The 17,275-nt window shown below is 38.1% G+C and overlaps 1 protein-coding gene across 1 annotated transcript in view; it reads right to left on the reverse strand.

Moving 5' to 3' along the window:
• Positions 1-17,275, reverse strand: part of LOC108300085 (HLA class II histocompatibility antigen, DQ alpha 2 chain) — a 73,322-nt gene that overhangs the window by 33,156 nt on the left and 22,891 nt on the right. The window lies entirely within an intron of this gene.

Genomic DNA, 17,275 nt, shown 5'->3' on the forward strand with positions numbered 1-17,275 from the left:
CTGGTGGTGACGAAATCTCTGAGTACTTGCATGTTCCCAAAGGATTTTATTTTTCCTTCACTTATGAAGCTTAGTTTGTCTGGATAGGAGATTCAGGGTTGAAAGTTCTTTTATTTAAGGATGTTGAATATTGGCCCCCACTCTCTTCTGGCTTGTAGGGTTTCTGCTGAGAGATCTGCTGTGAGTCTGATGGGCTTCCCTTTGTGTGTAACTCGACCTTTCTCTCTGGCTGCCCTTAGTATTTTCTCCTTTATTTCAACCCTGGCAGGCTTATTTCAAAAGAAGCAGAAATATTTTATTATTTTTCCTTGGGTTATTAGTGTGACATGTAAGAATACTGCAGTAGATTTACTATTACAGATTTTTGCACTTATACTTATTTTGAATAAAATAACAATGTCCAGATAGTTCCTTTCCTCCTGCAAGAACAAAGTGTACGTGTCGTCTCTTTTGTAATCTAGTTTATGTTTTTTCACGTGTGAGGATCCTGGATATTACTAGGATGACTTCACTGCTAGTTGGATCTTGGAAAATCGCTTTCTTGCTTTACAAAATATATTTCCTTTTTAGCTCTCAGAGTAAATTTTGAAATGATCTACCCATAGATTAGTCTTCTCATATTTACTAGTATCATTATTCTAAATGTGAAGGACATCTGTTCAAACTGTGTACAGGTAAGATTATCCAACGGGCACAGTTTACAGTACCCAGATAATTTTCAATAGAGTATGTGATTTTACAAGAACCGATCAAGTTACTGTTTCAAGAATGTTGATAACAGGTTTTAGAGGTTTCTCTGAAAAAACACAAACAAACAGGAGTCTGTAGTAATAGGGTGGGTCTAAAGTTATGTAGTCTGAGTGAGGACACGGGATGTTAAGTCCAGACACAGGCCATATGCAGAGAGCCAGAACAATGTCTCCAAATATGCAAACAGCTGGATCTGGATCAGTAATTCCTATATGAAGGAAGATGCCAGAAATGAGCAACCTAAACCTTAACAGAGTCTGAAAACACATCTCAAGGCAGAGGTTAAAATGAATCCACCTGCCACTCCAACCTGATACACATGCTAGAATGGGTTATAGAAATGGGCTAGCAGGAAAAAAAATCATTGAAATCATGGAAAAGACTGAAATGAAAAATATGAGATAATATAAAGGTACACATATGTTATTCATTTCAATAAAATGAAAATAGATGATTTGTGATTAAAAGACAACGATTGACAAATTGAATGCAAAAATAAAAACTCAGATTATACTGTTTACAAGACATACACCTAAAGCATAAAAGTCGTTTCAGAGATTGAGTGTAAAAGATGGAAAAAACATATTATGCAAATACTAATTTTGAAAAATGATATCGATTTATTAATGTAAAAACAGATTTTAAGGAAAAAAGGCATTGTAGGACAGAAAGACTCATAGAATCATAAACATCCACCTAATCAAGAAAAGCATAGCAGCTATAAACATATGTGCATCTGATAAAATAGCCTTAAAGATATGTCAAAATTAATATGACATATAGGTAGGAAATAAATCTATCATCGTAGTGTGATGTTTTAATACATCCTTCACAATTTTTTATAGGTCAAGCAGGTAAAATAGGATATAAAATATCTAAACAGCAGAATTAGTAAGCTTGACCTAGTAGACTATTGTAAAGTTTCTGTCCATGTTCTCATTTATGTGCCAGGTGGTAGATTCAGCAGTACTTATTATGTTATTAAAACCAAAATTTTTACTACTAGCGATTCTGATTGGTTTGAGATGGTATCTCATGTGGTTTTGATTTACGTTTCTCTAATAATCAGTGATGTTGACCTTTTTTTCATATAATTGTTGGGTGTATGTATGTCTTCTTGTGAAAAGTGTCTGTTCATGTCCTTTGCCCTCTTTTTAATTGTGTTGTTTGTTTGTTTCTTGTAAATTTATTTAAGTTCTTTATGGATGCTGGATTTTAGACCTTTGTCAGATGCATTGTATGCATTTTTTTTCTCATTCTATAGGTTGTCTGCTCACTCTGTGATAGTTTCCTTTACAGTGCGGAAGCTCTTTAGGTTAATTAGATCCCATTTGTCAATTTTTTTGTTGCAATTTCCTTTGGTGTCTTCATCATAAAATCTTTGCCTATACCTATGTCTTGAATGATAGTGCCTAGGTTGTCTTTCAGGATTTTTATACTTTTGGGTTTTACATTGAAGTCTTTAATCCATCTTAAGTTAATTTTTGTATATTTTTTGTATATGATGTAAGGAAGCGTTCCAGTTTCAATCTTCTGCATATAGCTAGCCAGTTCTCCCAGCACTATTTATGAAATAGGATGTTCTTTCCCCATTGCTTGTTTTCATCAGATTTGTCAAAGATCAGATGGTTGTAGGGTGCAGCCTTATTTCTGGGTTCCCTATTCTGTTCAATTGGTCTATGTATCTATTTTTGTACCAGTATCATGCTGTTTTGATTACTGTAGACCTGTAGTATAGTTTAAAGTCAGCTAGTGTGATGCCTCCAGCTTCGTTCTTTTTTGCTTCAGATTGCCTTAGTTATTTGGGCTCTTTTTTGTTTCCATATGAATTTTAAAATAGTTTTCTCTAGTTCTATGAAGAATGTCAATGGTAATTTATGGGAAAGCACTGAAACTGTAAATTGCTTTGGGCATATTGCCATTTTTTACAACAATGATTCTTCCCATCCATGAGCATGGAATATTTCTCCATTTGTTTGTGTTACTTCTGATTTCTTTAAGCAGTGTTTTGTAGTTATCCTTGTAGATATATTTCACCTCCCTGGTTAGCTGTATTCCTAGGTATTTTATTCTTTTTGTGGCAATTGTGAATCGGAGTTCATTCCTGATTTGGCTCTAGGCTTGACTGTTGTTGGTGTATAGGAACGTTAGTGATTTTTGCCCATTGATTTGGTATTTTGAGACTTTGCTGAAGTTGTTTATCAGTTGAAGAAGGTTTGGGCCTGAGACAATGGGGTTTTTCAGATATAGGATCATGTCGTTTACAAACAAGGAGAGTTTGACTTCCTCTCTTCCTATTTAAATGTACTTTATGTCTTTCTCTTGCCTGATGGCCCTGGCCAGGACTTCCAATACTATGTCCAATAGGAGTGGTGAGAGAGGGCACCCTTGTCTTGTGCCACTTTTCAAGGGAATGCTTCTAGCTTTTGTCCATTTAGTATGACATTGGCTGCAGATTCTTCATAAAAGGCTCTTATTATTTTGAGGTATGTTTCTCCAATACCTACTTTACTGAGAGTTTTTAGCATAAAAATGTACTGAATTTTACCAAAAGCTTTTTCTGCACCTATTGAGATAATCATGTCAGTTTTATCTTTAGTTCTGTTTATGTTATGAATCACATTTATTGATTTGCATACGTTGAACTAACCTTACATCCCAGGGATAAAGCCTATTTGAATGTAGTGTATAAGCTTTTCAATGTGCTGCTGAATTTGGTTTGCCAGTATTTTGTTGAGGATTTTTGCATTGATATTTATCAAGAATATTGGCTGGAAGTTTTATCTTTTTTTGTTGTGTCTCTGTCAGGTTTTGGGGTCAGGATGATGTTGGCCTCATAGAATGAGTTAGGGAGGAGTCCCTCCCCCATAATTTTTTGGAATAGCTTCAGTGTAGGAATGGTACCAGCATTCCTACTTCTTTGTACATCTGGTAGAATTCAGCTGCAAATCCATCTGGCCGTGGGCTTTTTTTGGCTGCTAGGATATATATTAATGACTCAATTTTAGAGCTTGTTATTGTTCTGTTCAATGAGTTCATTTCTTCATGGTTTAGTCTTGGGACAGTGTATGAGTACAAAATATGCATTTCTTCTAGATTTTCTGGTTTATGTGCATAGAAGTGTTTATAATATTCTCTTGATGGTTGTTTGTATTTCTCTTGTGTCAGGGGTAATATCATTTGTGTCATTTATAATTATGTTTGTTTGAATCTTCTCTCTTTTCTTTTTTATTAGTCTAGCTAGTAGTCTATCTATTTTGTTAATTTTTTTCAAAAAATAGCTCCTGGATTTGTTGATCTTTCCCATGGTCTTTCATGTCTCAGTCTCCTTCATTTTAGCTGAGATTGGTTATTTCTTTTCTTCTGCTAGCTTTGGGATTTGTTTCCTCTTGGCTCTCCAGTTCTTTTCATTGTGATGTTAGGTTGTTGAGTGGAGATCTTTCTAACTTTTTGATGTAGGTATGTAGTGCTATAAATTTCCCTCTTAATGCTGCATTCACTGTATCCCAGAGATTCCGGTATATTGTATCTTTGTTCTCATTAGTTTCAAAGAACTTCCTGATTTCTTCCTAAATTTCATTATTTATACAAAAGCCAATCAGAAGCAGGTTATTCCATTATTTATACAAAAGACAATCAGAAGCAGGTTGTTTCCATGTAATTGTATGGTTTTGAGTGAATTTCTTAGTCTTGATTTCTAATTTGATTGCCCTGGGGTCTGAGAGATTGTTATTATTTTAGTTACTTTGAATTTGCTGAGGTATGTTTTACTTCCATTTATGTGATTGATTTTAGAGTATGTGCCAGGTTGTTAAGAGAAAAATGTAAATTCTGTTGTTTTTGGGTGAAGAGTTCTGTAGATATCCATCAGGTCCATTTGATCCAGTGCTGAGTTCAGGTCCTCAATATCTTTGTTAATTTTTTATCTTGATGATCTGTCCAATATTGTCAGTGGGGTGTTAAAGTCTCTCACTATCTATATTTGTATGGGAGAGAGTGGGGTGTTAAAGTCTCACACTATATTTGTATGTATTTCCAATTCTTCATGAATCTGGGTGCTTCTGTGTTGGGTACATATATATTTAGGATAGTTAGATCTTCTTGTTTTATCGAACTTTTTATCATTATATAATGTCTTTCTTTGTCTTTTTTGATCTTTGTGGGTTTCAAGTCTGTTTTTACAGACATTAGGAATATAATCCTTGTTTTTTCTGTTTTCAATTTGCTTGGTAGCTTTCTCTCCATCTCTTTGTTTTGAGCCTCCGTGTGTCATTGCATGTGAGATGAGTCTCTTGAAGACAGCATACAAATACATCTTGGTTCTTTATCCAGCTTGCTACTCTGTGTCTTTTTATTGGGCCATTTAGGTTGATATTGATATGTGTGGATTTGCTCCTGTTATCATGATGTTAGCTGGTTAATTTGCAGACTTATTTATGTGGTTTGTTTATTGTGTCACTGGTCTGTGTACTTCAGTGTGTTTTTGTAGTAAGTGGTAACAGTCTTTCCTTTTCATATTTAGTGCTTCCTTCAGAAGCTCTTGTAAGGTAGGCCTGACAATAATGAATTTGCTCAGCATTTGCCTGTCTGAAAATGATCTTATTTCTCTTTCAGTATGAGGCTTTGTTTGGCCAAATATGAAATTCTGAGTTGGAATTTATTTTCTTTATGAATTTTGAATATTGGCCTTCAATCTCTTCTGCTTATAGAGTTTTAGCTGAGAGGTCTGCTGTTAGTCTGTTGGACTTCCTTTTGTAGGTGACCTGACCTTTCTCTCTAACTGGTTTTTTTGTTTGTTTTGTTTTGTTTTACATTTTTTCTTTCATTTTAACCATGGGGAAGCTGATGATTGTGTGTCTTGGGGATAATCTTCTTGTGAAGCATCTTATTGGGGTTCTCTACATTTCCTGAATTTGAATGTTGGCCTCTCTAACTAGGTTGGGGAAGTTCTCATGGATGATATCCTGAAATATGTTTTCCATTCTCTCCATCTCTTTCAGGGATACCAATCAGTCATAGGTTTGGTCTGTTTACATAATCCCATATTTCTCAGTTGTTTTGTTCACCATTGTGGAAGACAGTGTAGAGATTCTTCAAAGACCTAAAGACAGAAATACCATTCAACCCAGCAATCTTATTACTGGGTATATACCCAGAGGAATACAAATCTTTCTGTTATAAAGGCACATGCATGTGTATGCTAATTGCGGCACTATTCACAATAGCAAAGCCATGGAATTAAGCTAAATGCCCATCAACAATAGACTAGATAAAGAAAATGCATCCATAAAAAGAGCAAAAACACGTCTTTTGCAGAGACAAGGATGAAGCTAAAAGTCATTATCCCTAGCAAACTAATGGAGGAACAGAAAATCGAATACCACATGTTCTCACTTATAAATAGGAGCTAAATTATGAGAACACATGGACTCATAAAGGGAAACAACAACACACACTGGGGCCTATCAGAGGGTGGAGGGTAGGAAGAGGGAGAGAATAAGGAAAAATAACTAATAGGTACTAGGCTTAAGACCTGTGTAACAAAATAATCTGTGCAACAAACCTCCATGACATAAGTTTACTTATGTAACAAAACTGCACATGTACCCTGAACTTAAAATAGTAGTTAAAAAAGAAAACAAACAAACAAAAAGCAAATTAAAAATAAAAACTATGGTTGAATCAATGATGACAGCGAGGAATAAAGCAAGCTTTAGCATCATGAGATTAGCACAAAGCCATTCATGAGGGATCTGTCCCATGGCCTAAACATCTCCCATCAGGCCCCACCTGCTACGTTGTGGGTTAAATTTCAACATGAGATTTGGAGCAGACAAATATCCACACTGGCAGCACCATGTGAAGTGGTACTCAACACTATGTATATGGGAAAGCATGTGGAAGAAATACTTAATACAATTACGTTTAAAAAGTAGAGAGGGTAAAATGTGCTATTTGTCCTAGAGGTATGGACTCTATGCTTCATTAAAAGTGTTAAAACATCAATACTAGCAGACTGTGATAAGTTATATGTATATATTGTAATAAGTAGAACCACCACCAAGAAAGCTGTGTGAAGCAATGTACTAAAAAAGATTAAAAAATATGAGTGTAGATACAAAAGTTCTTCTTGAGAACTTCAAATGAGACAGATACATGGTGAGTGGGGCTGAAGTTTTGACTTCCATGTCTGAAAGCGGGCATTATTGACTGGGAATTTAATTCCTAGGTGGGAAAGAAAAGAAAAGTGCTCCATGGAGGAAGGAGAACCAATTCTGACCTTCTGCTTTTGGCTAGGCTGGGCTATCCATGACTTTAAAAGAGATTAAGGAGAATGTTTTCAAACATTTGTATGCTATAGATACAAGGAAGGGAGGGAACACAGAATAGCTTTCTCAAAAGGAGCTGAAACAAGACAACCACAACTGTCCTGAGAAGATTGTTACTGTTCCAGATATAACAACGGGACAATAAATCTGAATGACCATTGGAGAGCTGGGATTTTGATTTGAAGCCTGAAGGGCTGAGGTGGAGTAGCTAAAACCTCTAGACAGGGAGAGTGGAGTACAGAAAGGAAGAGGAGGGAGGAGAGTAAAAGAGATGGGCAATGCTATGGTTTGAATGTTTATTTTCTCTGACACTCATATTGAAACTTAGTCTCCATTGTAATAGAATTAAGAGGGTTGTATATACAATTATGGTATTTGAGAGGTGGTACCTTTGGAGGTAATTAGGATTAGATGAGGTTACGAAGGTGGGGTTTTAAGAGCTTTTTAAGAGGAGAAAGAGAGACCTTGAGCAGTACGCCATTGCCCCCTTGCCACATGATGCTCTGCACACCATCAGAACTCTGTAGACGGCCCACCAGTAAGAAGAGTCCCACCAGGTGCTGGCACCATGCTCTGGGTCTTCCTAGCCTCTAGAACCATAAGAAATAAATTGTGTTTCTTTATAAATTACCCAGTTTTTGGTATTCTGTTATATGCAACAAGAAACAGACTAAGGCAGAAAGTTGGTACCAAAATTTGGGCTGTTGCTAATAACAAATATCTGAAAATGTGGAAGCCACTGTGGAACTGGGTAATGGGTACAGGTTAGAACAGTTTAAAGGGGTAGGCTAGAAAAAGCACGTATTGCCTTAAAATGTCAATTTTGGTGATAAAGGGAGGGATTTTGGTGAGGGCTTAGAAGAAGTCAAGAAGACTAGGAAAAGTCTGGAACTCTTAGCAATGATTTGAGTGGTCAGGACCAGAATGTCAATGGGAATATGGGCAGTAAAGGCTGTTCTGCTGAGGTCTCAGATCTAAGGAACAAAGAATTGGAAACTGGAGAAAAGGTCATCCTTGTTATAAATGGGTGAAGAAAGTAGATGAATTGTGTCTATGTCTGAGGGTTTTATTAGGCTATATGGCAGAAGAAATATCTAAGCAGCAAAGCATCCAGGCAGCTGCAAGGCTACTTTTAACTGCTTACATTAAAGCTGTGAGAGGTAAAAATAACTTAAAGGTGGAATTTATAATTAAAAGGAAAAATAAGTGGAATGATTGGGAGAATTTGCCACCTGGCCCTGAAAGAGCATTTTCAACAGAGGAAACCAAAGGTGTATCCGAAGGAATGATGGATAAGGAGGGATTGATTGATTAGGATAATTGTATGAATAGAATAAAGCCAGAAGCTATTCATCAGGACAGTGGGAGAAAAACACTGAATGCACTTTGGAGATCTTGAAGGTTAGCTACCCTGTTGTCACAGGCCCAGAGCTCTACGGGCATAAAGGTTTCAGGGGACAGGCCTGGGGTGTACTCCATGGGCTTGCTGCCTAATGCCACCTCAGGACAGTGCTTCCCTCATTCTGGTTGCTTCAGCTATAGCTCAAGTGGCCGCACATGTGACTCATTTTGTAGCTACAAAGGGCACAAGCAATAATTTTTGGCAATGTCCACATCCATGTGGTTCTCATTCTGCAGGTGTTCAGAATGCGAGACTATTGCGAAGGCATAGCAACCTCCAGCTGGATTTCAAAGGATGTATCAGACTGCCTGGGAACCCAGGGAGAAAACTGTCATATGGGTTGGGCCACCACCAAGAGCCTCTGCTAGGGCAATGCTGAGAGGAACCATGGTGTTGGAACTGCTGCCGGGAGTCCTCCCCAGGGAAATCCCTAGTGGTGCCGTGAGAGTGGGACTGCCCCCAAGACTCCAAAACTGTAGAGCTACCAGCAAGCAATGCCAGCTTGGAAAAGCCAAGGGACCTGACTCCAACCCATGAAAACAGCCACATGTGGGTGGCAACGAGCAAAACCCTGAGGGCAGAACTGCCTGAGGACTTGGGGACCCACCTCCTGCCCCAGTGTGCTCCGGATGAGGATCATGAAGTCAAAAGATGTTATGTCCAGCTTTAAAATGTAATGTCTTCCCTGCTGGGATTCAGACTTCTTTGAGGCCTGTTACCCCTTTCTTCTGGCCCATTTCTCCTGTCCCAGCATTGTATCTTGGAGGTAGATAATTGGCTTTAATTTCTCAGGCCCACAGACAGGGATTTTGGACTTTTGAGTTGGCGCTAGAGAAATTTAAGACTTTGGGGCTCTGGGGATAAAACAAATTATTTGCATGTTAGAAGAATGTGAGTTTTGAGGCTACAGGGGTGAAATGCTATGGTTTGAATGTTTGTTCCTTTAAATCTTATGTTGAAACTTAATCTCTATTGTAACAGTATTTATACTGTAATAGGCTGGACTTCCTAGAAATATAATACAGTAGTCCTTCCTTATCCATGGTTTCACTTTCCACAGTTTCAGTTACTTGTGGTCAGTCAATCACAGTACAAAAATAGGTGTTTAGTACAATAAGATATTTTCAGAAGAGAGAAAGAGACAGAAAAAAAAAGACCTCATTTAAATAACTTTTATTACAATATATTGTTATAATTGTTCTATTTTATTATTAGTTATTATTGTAAATCTATGACTGCAAAATTTGTAAATTAAATTTTATCATATGTATGTATGTGTAGGAAAACATAGCATATATAGAGCTTGGTACCATCCATGCCTTCAGGCATCTACTGGGTGGTCTTGCAACATGTCTCCCATGGATAAGAGGCAGCTACTATAAACAAAATTTTCAGTTTCATTAATCATAATGTGAATTAGGCTCTGTTTCTGTGCAGTCAATATCATTCCACAGTTGTCCTCTTTTGTGGCAGTATGAACGTTTTAACGTTTAGCTTTGTAATCATTTGTAAACATCTATTAGAGCACCTCCCCTTATCTTTATCAATAGTTGGTTTTTAAATTTATTTCTCTTGAAACAATTAGAAACATTTTGTTATTAAAACTATCTTATTGCCATTAAGATTAAAGCATCACCAAATCTATGTATTTTGTCTGGAAAAGTGACACAAATTGTCCTGTTCAAGAACATTGTATCATTGTTTACTAAACCTCTTTCTGTCTGTAAGTAAATTTCTATTCTTTTCTGTGGACGGCACACATGACTAGTAGACTGCTTTAATATTTTGTATATTTATTGCTCTTGTAAGTGATTCTTTTTTTCTGGAATGGATTCATCGAACTAATCTGGGAAAGACAATAATCTTGCCCCATATTTAGGAACACTGGTTGGAGAGGAAAGTTTAACGATTTAACTTAAGAAAAACTTCTGTGAATTTTTCTTTTTAAGCAGAATCCTGTATTTGGTTACATTCTGGTCTAGTGACCACTTCCTTCAGGTAAAGCACCCTTCCCTGTCTGCAAGAGCCAGGCATGTGATAAAAAATTTCCTTTGTGGTCACTTAGTTCTTATTTCTCTTGTCTTGAGTGTCAGGGCTGCTAGCTTCATGTATTTACATCCAAATCAAGTCTTTCTTTCCAACTTCTTTCCCACTCTTATAGTATGTTTTGATTCACAAAATATTTTAGACTGATCTACAATATAATAATTTCCCACAAATGCAAAGAATATAGGTTTGTGCAGTTTTGAAGTAACATTGGTAAAAGAGTACAGAGCAGAGTGCCCATATTTAAACATAACTTTCAACATAGTAGTCTTTCCAAAGGTGTTTTCAGGATAACAAAAATTAATTTGATTGATATAGACTTAGGGGACAATATATGAGAAACAGGTTCTGCCCTAAAGGATAGGATGAGGGGTGGGCAGGGAGGATTTGTAGGTTGGAATTTCAGACACACACACTAACAGCTAATTTGGCATCATCCACCAGCTTGAATATTTTCATGAGATTCTGTCTTACATCCCTTCTAATCCTAAAACAAAGAATGAGGATAATTTCAGGTGAGTCTCTGTCAGGAAAACCCATTAAAATTGTTACATTTTTCATTTAACTTTTTTTCTATGATTATTTTTTCTTCTTTTTATATTAATTAGAATAGGCCAAACCGCTGCAACAAATAGATTCAAAAGTGTATGATGGCATTAGAAGTTTTAACTCACTAATGTAGCAGTAGGAGGATATTGAAGATTTGTGAGTAGCTTTTCTCCAGGTGGTAAGGATTTCAAGCTCCCATAGTCCAATATGGTGCCTCTCATTTCTTTCCTGAGAAAATTAACACACTTTAATTTTTCTTCAAGAAGGGAGGTCAGGAAGAGTGACTAATTGTGATATCCTAGAAGATTAAGGCAAGAAAGATATTGAAATTTGCTATTGAAACTATTGTCTACTATTGTAGTTGTCACTGTGACTGTAACTAATATTTGCCTTCCTCCTTCACAAGCCATTCTTGATTCCCCTGATCCACTGAATTTAGTCTAGTTTGTTTTTCTGTCTTGGCGACAGAGATTACTATTCCAGAAGGGTTTACACTATTATTTACTTTGTTAGTGAATTATGATTGTTCTACTGTCTGCTGACAGTCATGACCAGGCATAAAGGTCCTAAAAGACTACTGTATTTTCATGTGGGATAGTAGTCTGTGTCACAAAACCAGAACAACCGCCTAGTTTTTAGACCTGCTCAAGCTTGGTTCCAAATGTACCACTTCAGTTGCATGATGGATTGTGGTTGGTGTGCCCCAACTTATGACTCCATGGATCTTATAGCTCTTAGCATCATATGAACAATTTAAGGCACATGATCAGTGTGCTAAGTGCCTATCAGGAAGAAATGCACACTTGGTCATAGTTTTAGAACTGTGAAAGAAAATTAAATCTTGGGACCCCCAACTCATCAAGCCTAAGGGAAAAGTTAGTCTGGGAACTGAGTTATGAAAACCTGCCTCCCCCTTTTCAGTTCCTAAATAAGATGGCTACAAGATGAAAAGCTATAGCCTGTTTCATATTTTGCCCACAAGGAAGCTCCTTGTGAGCTGCAAGATGTTTACCCTAAGTGTTTCTGTTAAAATTGTACCATGGCAATGTAAATTGATAGCTTATCTTTACAGGTGCAGGCACCCCTCTGCCCACCAGACACAAATACATTTATATATATATATATGCATATTAGACAGAGTCTTGCTCTGTTACCCAGGCTGGAGAGCACTGCCACAATCTTGGCTTACTGCAAACTTCTCCTCCATGGTTCAAGTGATTCTCCTGCTTCAGGAGATTACAGGCACCCGCCACCATACATGGCTAATTTTTTTTTTTTTTTTATGTTTAGCAGAGATGGGTTTTACCACGTTGGCTAGGCTGGTTTCAAACTCCTGACCTTAAGTGATCTGCCTGCCTTAGCCTCCCAAAAGTGCTAGGATTACAGGTGTTAGCCACCATGCCTGGCCACAAATGCATATCCAATTATTCCTTTTCCCCATTTTGTCTATGTCATCTTACATAAAGTGCAGATTCCCTGTATTTTTCCTCTGTCCCATTTGTCTATGTCATCTTATGTAAAACAATTTCAGATTCACTAAGCCAGACAAAGGCATGAATGACTATCTTTCCCTACCCACCTCTTACATGAAAATTGTGTACTTCTCAATATCCCCAACCTTTCCCTTTAAATTTGGAGCCTTCAAAATTATCTTTGGAGAAAGGCACAGACCCATATCCTGGGTGCTCATTCTTAACTTTGGGAAATAAATCTCCTAAAATAATTGAGACTTTTCATTTTTCTTGACTGACAGAACACAGGAGTTCATACAAAGTTACTGTTGGAGTTTTCCTGTGGTTATATTTTGAAACATGTAATATGAATGAAGTGATTAAGAGTTTGAGCTGTGACTTATACTTTAGGCTGTAATAGAGTAATTGGTGTGGTTAAGACTTTTTCTTTCCTAGGCAGCTTTCTTGAGCTTTAGGAGACTGACTCACAATGGAGCTGAGGCTTCTTCTGTCCCTTGATACTGATCTGTAAGTAATAAGCTTCTTCAGGCTAGGCATGGTGGCTCACACCTGTAATCCCAGCACTTTGGGAGGCCAAGGTGGGCAGATCGCGAGGTCAAGAGATTGAGACCATCCTGGCCAACATGATAAAACCCTGTTTCTACTCAAAATACAAAAAAATTAGCTGGGCATGGTGCGCCTGTAGTCCTAGCTACTCAGGAGGCTGAGACAGGAGAATTGCTTGAACCTGGGAGGTGGAGGTTGCAGTGAGCTGAGGTCGCGCCACTGCACTCCAGCCTGGCACCTGGTGACGGAGTGAGACTCTGTCTCAAAAACAAACAAACAAACAAACAAAAAACTTCTTCACATAATGTTTGTGTAAGAGTGTTCTGTTTTACCAGACTCAGATAAATAGGTAGCCAGTGCAGTGGGAAGAAGTATCTGGATCTCTTTTCCTGGTGGTTGACAAAGTGATGATCTTTTTTATTCTCCACACATGGAAGACCTCCCTTTCCTCCCTTGATGTTGGTAATTAGTAAACCTGCTTCACAAACTGTGATTGATATACTAAAATCTCTAATAGAAAATGTAGACAACATGCAAGATTAGATAATTTCAGCAGAGATATGAAAACTATAAGGATGAATGAGATGGAAATAAAAATACATTAACAGAAATAAAGAATGCATTTGACAAGTTCATCAGCAAACTTGGTAAAGCCCTGGGAAGAATCAATGAGATTGAAAGAGATCAACAAAATTACCTAGAGTGAAACACAAAGAGAGAAAATGAGTAAAAGTACATTTAAAAAAAAAAAAAAGAAAGGGCCAGGCACAGTGTTTCACACCTATAATCTCAACACTTTGGGAGGCTGAGGTGGGAAGAATGCTTGAATGTAAGAGTTAAAGAGCAGCCTGGGTAACATAAGAAGACCTTGTCTAAAAAAGAGAAAAATTAAGTGGGCATGCATGGTGCTGGTATTCCCAGCTACTCAGGAATAAGGCAGGAGAACTGCCTGAGTTGACTTGTGGGCTGGGGTGGGGGCTGCAGTGAGCTGTGATCACTGCACTGCAGCCTGGGCAACAGAGTGAGACCCTGTCTCCAAACAAACAAACAAACAAATAAACAAACACACAAACAAAGTTGATGTAACCACTCAATATGGCACTGCAGCTCTTGGATGCTCTGCTCTGTTTTTCCCCCTACTCTTTTCTCTTTGTATTTCACACTGGGTAATTTTTATTAAGTATCTTATTGAATTAGTTTGTTAAAAGATAAACATATTATTTTGGTTGGCTTTACTTTGTTAACATTGTATTTTGAAATAATTATAGATTCAAAGGGAGTTATCAAGATAGTACAAAAAATTCTGTATAGCCTTCATCCAGTTTTCCCCAACTGTAACATCTTACATAACTAAACTACAATATCAACCCCAGGAAATTATCCTGACATATATGATCAAACAATTTTCAACAGGGGTGCCAAGGCCGTTAAATGGGGAAAGGACAGCCTTCTCAACAATGGTGCTGGGAAAACTGGAAGTTCACATACAAAAGAATGAAACTGGACTCTTACCTTGCATTATAGACAAAACGAACTCAAAATGATTCAAAGACCTAAATATGAAACCTAAAACTATAAAACTCTTAGAAAAAAACATAAAGAAAAATCTTCATGAAATTAGTCAATGATTTCCTGGACGTAACACTAAGGGCATAGGCAAGAAACAAAAACAAAAGCAAAAACAAAAACAAAACAACAGATAAATTGGACTCCGTCAAAATTAAAAACTTCTAACTGAGGGATGGAAAACCAAATACCGCATGTTCTCATTTATACATAGGAGCTAAGTGGGTAGTAAGGTATGGGTACTCAAAGGCATAGAGAGTAGTGTAAGGGACAATGCGGGGAGGGTGGGAAGGAGGGTGAAGGATAATAAACTAAATATTGGGTAAAATGTACACTACTCAGGTAACAGGTTCACTAAAATCCCAGGCTTCACCACTGTGCAAGTCATCCATGTAACAAAAAACCACTTGTATCCCAAAAGCTGTTGAATTAAAAATATATTAAAAATGTAAAAAAAAAGAAAAGAAAAAGGACTCCTTTGCCAAGATCACCCTCCTTCCCCACTTCCCCCAAGTGTCCCAAATGCCTTGTATCACCTGATTTTCTATCTTCCTGCTGACACTTTTCTGACACTCTTAGTCCTTCACCCTGTGGTATCCTCCAAGTCCTTACCTGCCTTCCACTATGGAGTTTCCCCATGGCCACTTGCTTGAAGGAGGCACTGTTTGAGCCCAGCCCCTGAATGTTACTAATTTAACTCTTTCTTCAGGTTTTCTAAACTGTCATTTTAAAGAGACAACTGTTTAAAGAGAAAGGGTCTAATTTATATGTGTCTTTAAAAAATTTTCATGTAACTGGTTATCTAAAAGTTGATATAAGGAAAATATGTAAGTAGCTTCATGAGGTTTTGAAAAATTTAGAGATAATTGCTTGACACATTTTTATTAAAGGAAAATGAGATTCTGGGGCAGTATTTCTAACTTTGTTACCACTGGCAATAAGGAGGCCACAGAACCTTTCTGAATGTACAGTATTTCTTGGTTCTGAAAGTAATTGCAGGATAGAATCCTGGATAACCCCTCTGGTGGCAGGATGACTCCACATTTACCTTCAACCGCATTGACTAGGTACAGATTCTAAGAGATGCTGACCAGGGAAGATGATTTTTGCTCATGTTGTCCAGGCTGGAGTGCAATGGTGCGAACTTGGCTCACTGCAACTTCTGCCTCCTGGGTTCAAGTGATTCTCCTGCCTCAGCATACAGAGTAGCTGGGATGACAGGTGTGCACCACTACACCTTGCTAATTTTTGTATTTTTAGTAGAGACAGAGTTTCACCATGTTGACCAGGCTGGTCTCGAACTCCTGACCTCAAGTGATCTGCCTGCCTTGGCCTCCCAAAGCGCTAGAAAATTATAAGTGTGAGCCACCACGTGCAGCCTCAGGTGAGGTTCTTGCCCATCAGAAAATGGCTCTAAGCTAACACATTTGTTGCTAGTTGAAAAGCCTGCATGGCCAGGCGTGGTGGCTCATACCTATAATCCCAGTGCTTTGGGAGGCCAAGGTGGGAGGATTGCTTGAGGCGAGTACTTTGAGACCAACCTGGGCAACATAGAAAAACCCTGTTTCTAAAAAAGTTTTTTAAAAAATTACACAGAATGGTGGTGCATGCCTGTACTCCCAGCTGTTTGGGAGGCTGAGATGGGAGAATCACTTGAACCCAAGAGGTTCAGGCTGTAGTGAGCCATGATCATGCCAGTGTACTCCAGCCTAGGTAACAGAGCCAGGCTCTGTCCCTAAAAAAGAAAAGAAAGAAAAGATAGAAGAGAAGAGAAGAGAAAAAGAAAGAGAAGAGAAGAGCAGAAAAGAGAAGAAAAGAAAAGAGAAAAGTCTGTGTGAAGAGGCCTGTGAGACTGGGGAATCCCTAGGTTAGATGCAGCCTTTGCCTCACAGCCACACAATAAACCTGAGGGAAATTTCTCCCTTTGAACAGGAAGGAGGGGAAGTGCCAGAGGTCTCTATTCTGAGGGATGCTGTACTGGGGATTAAGAGGACATTGAGGGCATCTTCAAGTCCCTCTCTGCCTGTTTTTTTTTTTTTTTTTGCCCCCAATTGCACTCTAGATCTGAGTTTGATGTTCCTCCTTTATGCTTCCATTGCAGCAGTGGAGACCCTCCTTAGGCTGGGGTTACCTTGCTCCTGAGTACACCACTGCTGCTGGAAGCCCAGTGGCAACTTTCCCAGTCTCAGGTGATCTAAACCTATGCACAGAATAATACGGTATATTGGAGTCACTCAATGCTTTCCCATGCCACTATTGCAAACCTCTTCTACTTAAGGTTTTGCTTAAGCAGAAGCAAAACCTTGCTACTGTCTCTTCCCTGTTTCTTTTCACCTGCTAAGCTAATATTCTGCTTTTGAGCCTATTTTCTACTTTACTAACATATAAGGAAGAGCAGGGGAGGAAGGGAGAGAAGAAGAGAGATGGAGATATTTATTTTCTTGGTTAGCGTTCCAATAATGTTTGTCAGGCATTGTTTTAGTTGCTTTATAACCATTAGTGCTGCCCCTAGCCATGGGCAACAGGAGCCTGATAAGTAGTAAATTTATTACAAAAACACATTGGTACCTCTGCCATTTTGGATGTGATGTTTAGGGCTGGCCCAAAGCAATCTG

The sequence above is a fragment of the Cebus imitator genome, unplaced genomic scaffold (genome assembly GCF_001604975.1).
Source record: "Cebus imitator isolate Cc_AM_T3 unplaced genomic scaffold, Cebus_imitator-1.0 Scaffold24, whole genome shotgun sequence".
Taxonomy (NCBI): Eukaryota; Metazoa; Chordata; class Mammalia; order Primates; family Cebidae; genus Cebus; species Cebus imitator.